An 8,573-nucleotide genomic window follows, 5' to 3' on the forward strand; every position below is an offset into this window, starting at 1 on the left:
AACTTTACCATTCTTTATGCTGGTTTTGATAATAGATAGATAATGGATGCGATGGAAACACAAGCTAAGATAAAGCAAGTTTTACACCTCTAAAAAGTCTTTCTAAAGTAGATGTGTTATTTATGCAATGAATGCCGAGGAAAAGAATTATTTAGCTCCTTTTAAAAAGATAAAATTCACCTATCCATTTGACTATTAAGAAATTTGAAAGTATACTTAGTGTTCAATTCTTAACCTAACAACTTAAGATCATATCATAATATCTCCCCCACTTCTTGTTGTAACCAAAAAGATTTTCAGTATATGTGTTTAAACTTTCTCTTCAACTCCCTCAATCTACTAAACATAGGGAAGCTTAAATATTCACCAATTTAGTATTTTGCAAATCAAAATTTAAAATTTAATTAAAAGGTCATAATTAAAATTATTTTCATATCTTCAAATAATCAATGAAATATTAGCTAGTGTCTATTTTCATTATTAAATAATAAAAAATGTATTTTAAAGGATAAAACTAGAGGGGAAGATTTGGGTTATGACAAAAGATCTAAAGAATTATGGATAACCATCCAACAAAAATATCAAAATATTTCACCTTAAGTAAGTAAAACAATTAGTTCAATAATTTGGGTGAAAAAATTATAGATAACCATGCAACATAAATATTAAGACATTTCACCTTAAATAAGTAAAACAATTAATTAATCCAATGAAAAAAATCTTCTTTTAACATAAATCACTATTAAATTTGTTTGAATTTTTTATTTAAATTGTTTTGGTCAAGAGCAACGATATGAACAATATGATGTTAACATATTTGACAATTGATAACACATATAGATTTACTCTCAATTTTATCAAATTGGGAAAGAGAGATATTCTAGGGTCTTTCCTTAATAAAACAATCAAATAACTTGCAATCCATCATATACCATGTGAAATGCATAAACTAAACACCTTCACACCATGTGAAGTTAAGATTATACTAAATTTTGTGTTTGTGGTTTAGATCTCTAAAAAAATCTTAGAAGAAATTTTAGTTAGAAAGAATCAAAGATACAAATTATAAAATATTATGATAATTGATAACAAATTCAACAAAAAAATAAGTAAATTATGGCTCTAATATAGACATATTCTAGGGTGTTCTTTAATAAAATAATCTAATAACTTGCAATCCATCATATACTATCTGAAATGGCTAGACTAAACACCTTCACGCCATGCGAAGTTAAGATTATACTAGATTTGGCGTTTGTGGTTTAGATCTCTAAAACAATCTTAGAAAAAAATTTAGTAAAAAATGTTGTTGAAAGAATCAAAAATAAAAATTACAAAATATTATGATAATTGATAACATATTCAACAAAAACAATAAGTTATGGCTCTAATATAGACAATAGGAGTAGAAGGTTCACATAATGATAAGATAAAATAGTTCTAAAAACAATTGAAAGAAATGATTCTTTTATTAAAAAATTACATAATAAAAAAATTTGAATTGTAGTTATACTATGATTAATATGTTGATTCTTTTATTAAAAAATTACATAATAAAAAAAATTGAATTGTAGACAAAAATAAAAAGAACATGGTAAGGAAAATGAATGCTTCCAAAACCTGATTCCAGGATAAATAACCTTGTCAGATTTTATACAAATGTGCATTTGATGGTAAATAGATATTAATTCAAATTCAACAGACAACACACTACTAATATGGAGTTCAAGTTAAATATAGCTACTGACGTTAATTAATTACTTGTAACCCAACTGGGAATCATTTGTGGTCTTGATTGAAGAGAACACCAAACAAATAGTAGCCAGGTGGATAATCTCAAGCTAGGAATCGGGTGTTTAGTTTTTTAGTTTCAGACAAATTTGTCCCCAAGAGGGTAAGTACTTCTGTCCAAAGTCTGTATTAATGTTTGGTGTAGTTATATTATAGAATTCTAAAGAAGAGGAGGAGGATTTAATGAGCCTGATTCTGTCAATGTTTTAGGTATGACAACACACAAAGTGTCATAAATTACAGATTAGGTGTAAATTTAGGTCAAATACAATGCAATTGCATACAAAGGTACTCCTCTAATAAACGATCATCTTCAGAAGTAATAACAGTTTTGGTATAAGATTGAATCTTAAGAAGTTTAAATACCCATAAAGATGATGAAACTCTATATGTCATATATCAAACATGGGATTAGAGTCTGAGATATATAGGAGATATTTGATGCAGAGGGTTGGCTACCCACACAGACCTGCCACAATTAGCACTCAAAACACATACACAAATCTCAAATGTATAACAACAAAATGGATAAAATGGACAATGAACTTCAGAACTTCTTATTGAAACTCGAAACAAATCTGCATTACAAAATATTGAAATCTATTGACTTCACTTTACAACATTTACTTCAGAACTTCTTATTGAAACTCAAAACAAATCTGCATTACAAAATATTGAATCTATTGACTTCACTTTACAACATTTTCATTTGATTTGTGGTGTTTTTACCAGCATTTAATGGCTTCTAAAAAGGCTTCTTTCAAACTCTCATCCTAAAGCTACATTTGCAACCAACAAGTTAAATCTTTCAAACCAAAAACCATTCCCCAATCTCCATCTTTCTCACTAAAAACTCCCTTGCCCCCAAAATAGAAAACACACTCCTAAAAACTCCCCTCTAAAATGCTACGCAGGGCCTCCAGAAGACACCCAATTTAGAAACCATTAAATGCCAACCCCTCACTCATATGTTACATTCAGAACCCATTTGCAGATTTGCTAAAAATAGTGCCTCTACGGGACTCCACTTCTCCAAGGATGTGATTCTATTTTCTTAAAACTATCCAGCCTCCACTGCTAAGAATTAAAAGCTTTAAAGAGTTGGTCAGAGCAATCCCAAATTTGGGGTTCCATCCAACAAGTGCATCTGCATCAATATTCCCTATTATATTCTAAGTGAGAAGGGTATTACTCTAAATGGTGGAGGTGTTAGACTAGAGAAATGAGAGGAGATATTCAGAAGCACATGGATGAATGTAGGTGTGTTTGAACATGGTGCTTTTTCTAAGTGTATCCACGCTATTGCACAACACTCACACAGGGTTGCACACCATTGCAAATGTTTATAATTTATGATTTGGGTTGTAGACTTGTAGTTTTATTTATGGTTCTTCTTGCCACTTTGTATATTGGTAAAAATAAGTGCAAATGGGTCTAAATATTAAAAGGGGGAGTGATAAATTTGAAGAATAAGTGAGATTATTTAGAAGCCTATAAATGAATGCAGTTGTATTTTGGACAGGTTTTAATAACTGAGACCTCTGTGTGTAACAGATCTGTTGATATTGAAATTTTTTAAATATGATTGCAGCCTGTTGGGCACGTATATAAACTAGAATTCGGATATTCCTCACATCCAAAAAAGGAGTAATTTGAAACCAGTAATCTTAAAGGAGAGCTTGCAGTTAAACTACCGAGTAGGAAAGGATGGCTCGGATATCTGGTTGGCTATGCTTGCCAGAGAATTACATGGGAGATTTGTGTTTGGAATGGTGGTTTTTTTATGGAATTAGTCAAGGGAGCTTAGTGTAATATCCACCCCTTGCACACTACAATTTTCTTAATTATACAAACTTCTCGGTCTAACATAGAAATGTCAACTTCTTAATTGCTTCAATTGCCTTCGTGGTGACAATTCTACTACTCCATTTATGCTTGCACTAGATCCTAAACTTCAGCCTCGAGTGTTCATTTCAATTGACCCTACCTATGTATCCCTTCGAGGGAAGTCAAAGGCCTCGTACTTTATTCAATGTGTTAGAGGAAGTTCATTCTCTCCTCTTGTATAAGAGATTTGATCTCTTGTTAACCCATGACTATTTATATCATATTATAGCAATAACCAATTGCTATGATGTAGCATACAAGATACACAATTACTTAAGGGTCATATCCTTTCACAATTTCCAATTCCATAAAGAGTGATTCGAGTACACTTCCAATTAACACATGGTGACTAGCTCGTACACATCACACACTTGATTACTAGCTCGTACACATCACGCACTTGATTACTAGCTTATCTTACGTCACACATATACAAAGTGACTAGCTTTAGAATTCATCCCATACCTAATGACTAGGATTACACAGTGAGGAACTGACATATCTTTAACAACTATCGACCACTTGCCTGTAATGCATTCCAGATAAAAGGAACGTCGGTGCACTGCCCCCTTCTTTTATTCTTTTATGTATGTCCATGCCAAACCCCCTTCTTTTATTCTTTTATGTATGTCCATGCCATCCTCCAGAGCTTTCAATTTAGCACTAGCTCACGAGGATATCCATGCCTTCCATATAGTGCACAAATCCTTTCCCATGAGATGATATTTGTGGTTGGCTTCATGCAGCACGTCAACAAAATCGGCTCACAATCACCATACTACGATACCGAGTCAGCACTACAGGCATGGTTCTCATTGTTCACTGATGCACGACAAGTAAGGCCACAGTCAGCATGAGCCCAAGCTCATTTTAACGCTGCCTTCAATCTATTATCATACTCTGCGTTTCTCCTTCATGTTGTTCCTCCCTCCAACACTCTCTCTCTCTTCTTCAAGCCATTCATTTCCCCTTTATATGTCGATGGATTTCCATAGTTGGTTCCAGAGCTCCCCATTTTTTGCTTGAATAGGGAAGATAAGGGAATTGTCTGTGGTATTCGTCTTTTCACTTGCCAATTTGTTGCCTGAAAACTATAAAATCTTTTCCCCAATCCATTTCTTTCCTATCTCCCCTCCACCATTTGCTGGCTCCTCCTCCATCTTCTCGTCCCCCCTCGCTTCTCTATATGCTCTCTGTTGATTGGAGTCTAAATGTTGTTGACTTAAATCGTTTTTCTCACTGCAAAAATCGACCCCAAAGGAGCCACAAATTCCTCTATCCCTTATGCTTTGATGGATGTCCCTAGTGAGAATGCGAGCTCCCTTCGAATCTCACTGTTTTCTCTGTTATTCATGGAGGACAATTCATAACTAGTGAGAAAGCTTTCCTCGGGGCCAAGGCTGTAAGAATGTTGAAGAAAAAAAACAATCCTCCTCCTCTTAATTTCTTACAAACCAAGTGTAAGTGCAGGGTATGGGATCGTGTCGTTTTCATTGCCGTTTGCCCTTCAATATACATTTTTTTATAATGCATGTGAATATAGATAAACCCCAAGATTGGGGTGCCATGCCTACATTAATGACCCACCCCCTTTTTCTTTCCCATGTAAGTTCCAAGAATGTATTGTCGACAACAGGGATGCCATGCCCTCTACTACCTCATTAATACATTAACACATTGCAGTCTCTTCTGGCTGGATCGTTCATAAATTGTACGACTTAAGAATAGTTCTTTTCTTTTATTATTTTGGTTTGTATTGTTTCTTTGACCGCACATGTCCACATGTTGGTCGTATATGGGATGTGACACTTAGAGGGGCATTCTACTAGATAGTTTCATTTTACTATTGGAAAGATGTGTAAAAGGTCTAAACATCTGCAGAGCAAGTGTATTAAGGGTTTTGGATATTTTCACAGATTTTCTCTCAGTTGCAGGATTTCATAATCATTGAGAAACATTAACATCTCAAATTGATAAAAGTATATGTATCTATAAGTTCGTATAAGAAATCATCGTTGCATATTTTCTTTGTGATTTGAAACTCTGTTGGGACACAGAAAAACATAAACATCTAAATACCTTGAAGACAATTGCAATTATCTATCATCACTTCTGACAAGAACCAGCAAATCATGAATGAGCTTGAACTCCCTTAATCAACTCGGTCGCCCCACTCTACACAATCTCAGAAATCAATTCTATCTACAATCAGAAGAATGACATACAAGAAAGACTAAGCAAATTAACCACTGCTCATATTCAAATTTAATTTATTGTTATTGTAACAATTTAATACATTCCCAATTCTGAATTGCACCATTTTGGCAGTTAGAAAACTTTGAAGTACTGGCATTTAATATGTCTCTAATATAGACGTAAGGAATGGAAGGTTCATACAATGATAAGATAAAATAGACTAAAAAGAATTGAAAGGGAAAAAAAAATAATAACAAATCATATATAAAATAGAAGAATTTAAATTGTAATTATAGATTAATACATTGATTTCTGATATTAAGAGTGAATCCAATTCACATTGGATAACACTATATAATAAAATCATACTTAAAAAAGTATATATATATGAACATTGAATAACAAAGTTAATTTGTTTTTGTTTCTGCTTTTAGTTTAGATCGTGTATTTTTACATCAACATTTTGAATCATACTCTGTGATCCATCATCAGAATGAAAAATAGCTCATGAAGAAGAAAATATTTCATTCTGGTTATAGATCACAGAGTGTGATCTGAAATGTTGATATAAAAAACACATACAATCTAAACTAAAAACAACAACAAAAACTATGTTAAATTGTGAAAAACTGACATCTTTAAAGTTAATTTGTTGAAATTATTGTTTATTAAAAATTAAATATGCAATGCTACACAGTCGATTCCTGAAAGCACAAACTACACTGTAAGAGTACTCAATCCTAAGAAGAGATTTTATTACATACCTTGATTCTCCTTAACAAAGTTCGGTTGCACTTGTCCTTCAAGTAATCAATCTTTTGGGAGAAATAAAACTCAGGAGGGCGAGGCTTGATGTTAATTTTTTTGCAGAATGGCACCCACTTAAATTAATGGCACCCACAATAATTAGGAAGCATGTCTACAGTTTTCACTTGCAGACAAATTTGTCTGCAACATGTTTGGTGTAGTTATATTTTAGAATTCTAAAGGAGAGGAGGATTTAATGAGCCTGATTCAATCACAGCACGCAGAGTGTCATAAATTACAGATTAGGTGTGAATTTAAGACAAATAGAATAAGAATACATACAAACGTACTCTTCTAAGAAACGCCCTTAAAGAAAAATTGGTCTGGAAATAAGATGTGTACATGCAGGGGATGTCTCTTTTTGATGATTCTGTGATTTAGGTAGTACATGGACTTCAGTCTGTCTCCAACAAGGTAAGCACTTCAGTCCAGAAGGTGAAATTCTGTATTTATGTTTGGTGTAGTTATATCATAGAAATATAAAGAAGAAGAACTGGACTTAATGAGCCTGATTCAGTCAATATTTTACTTAGTTTAGGGGTCAAGAGGTATGACAACACATAGTGTCTCATAAATTATATATTAGGTGTAAATTGAAGTCAAATACCATGTGAGCATACAAAAGCATTCTTCTAAGAATTGGTCTAGTATAAGATTGAATCTTAGAAAGTTTATATGCTCATAAAGATGGGACAAACCAGAATCTGGGGTCAATATATTTGAAACTCTATATATCATATATTAAACATGGTATTAGAATCCGGGAAATAAGATATGTGTATATACAGGGGATTCTCCTTGTAATTTATAGTTCGAGGTATACAGGTGAGAAGGTATATTCTAGATGAAGGAGGTGCTAGTGCAAGTCTGGAGAATAAGAGGAGATATTCAAAAGCATATGGATGAATGAAGGTGTGTTTGTAGTGGTGGTTTTATAGGGAGTTAGACAGAAGAGCTTGGAGGGGCATTCTACCAGGGGCATTCTACCAGATAGTTTCATCTTACTCTTGGAAAGATGTGTGAAAGGTCCAATTAGCTGTGTATCAAGGATTTTGGGTTTTCTCACAGATGTTCTCCCAGTTGCAGGATTTCATAATCATTAATGTTCTCAAATTGATTGAAAAAAAAACCTATGAGTTTTGTATGAGAAAGAATTGTTGCATCACAGAAAAACATAAATATCTAAATACCTCGGAGCAGTTGCAATTATCTATCATCTCTTCTGACAAGAACCAGCAAATCATAAATGAGCTTGAACCCCGATCGCCCAGTCCACACGACTTCAGAAATCAATTCTATCTACAACCACAAAAATGACATGCAAAAAAGAACAATTAATCAATTTTCATCTTCAAATTTAATTTATTGTCATTATAAATATTTAATATTTTCCCAATTCTGAATCTCACCATTTTGGCATTCAGAAAGCAGAGCATAATAAAAGATGTAATAAAATCACAAGAGATAAATCTTTTATTCTCTTTCAAAAAAATGTAACGATAGATCTAGTAAAATTCATACCAGGAAGTGGAGTAGCACACGAAATTCACAAGAAACAACGACGAACAGTTCGTTCTGGAAGTCTAAAATAAAAAGATTAATAAAACAAAGAATTTATGGAGGCCGGAATCATTGCCAGATAACCGTTGGAGAGGATCAACGGACAGATGGATCTAACCGTTGACGATGGACGGCCAGAATTTGAATTTACAAGCTCTGTATTTAGCGGCGGTCGTGTGCAGGTTTGAATTTTAAAAAACCGTTTTGAATTTTTGAATATAAACGGTCTGAATTGCTTGAGATTTTCTCGGTGGTGGGAAGTTCAAAGCATTGAATTTTGAATTTTAATTTATACGAAGGTGCACCATATTTTACTTTTTCGTTCGTGTTTC

The 8,573-nt window shown here is 33.2% G+C and overlaps 1 long non-coding RNA gene across 1 annotated transcript; it reads right to left on the reverse strand.

Moving 5' to 3' along the window:
• Nucleotides 1-5,622: 5,622 nt before the first annotated feature.
• LOC131061881 (uncharacterized) lies at nucleotides 5,623-8,257 on the reverse strand. Its single transcript, XR_009110600.2, has 4 exons — nucleotides 8,203-8,257; nucleotides 7,872-7,980; nucleotides 6,639-6,883; nucleotides 5,623-5,853 (listed from the first exon to the last, which is right to left on the reverse strand). It is a non-coding gene; the product is annotated as an uncharacterized LOC131061881 (long non-coding RNA).
• Nucleotides 8,258-8,573: the final 316 nt, after the last annotated feature.

The sequence above is a fragment of the Cryptomeria japonica genome, chromosome 9, assembly GCF_030272615.1.
Source record: "Cryptomeria japonica chromosome 9, Sugi_1.0, whole genome shotgun sequence".
NCBI classification, from domain to species: Eukaryota; Viridiplantae; Streptophyta; class Pinopsida; order Cupressales; family Cupressaceae; genus Cryptomeria; species Cryptomeria japonica.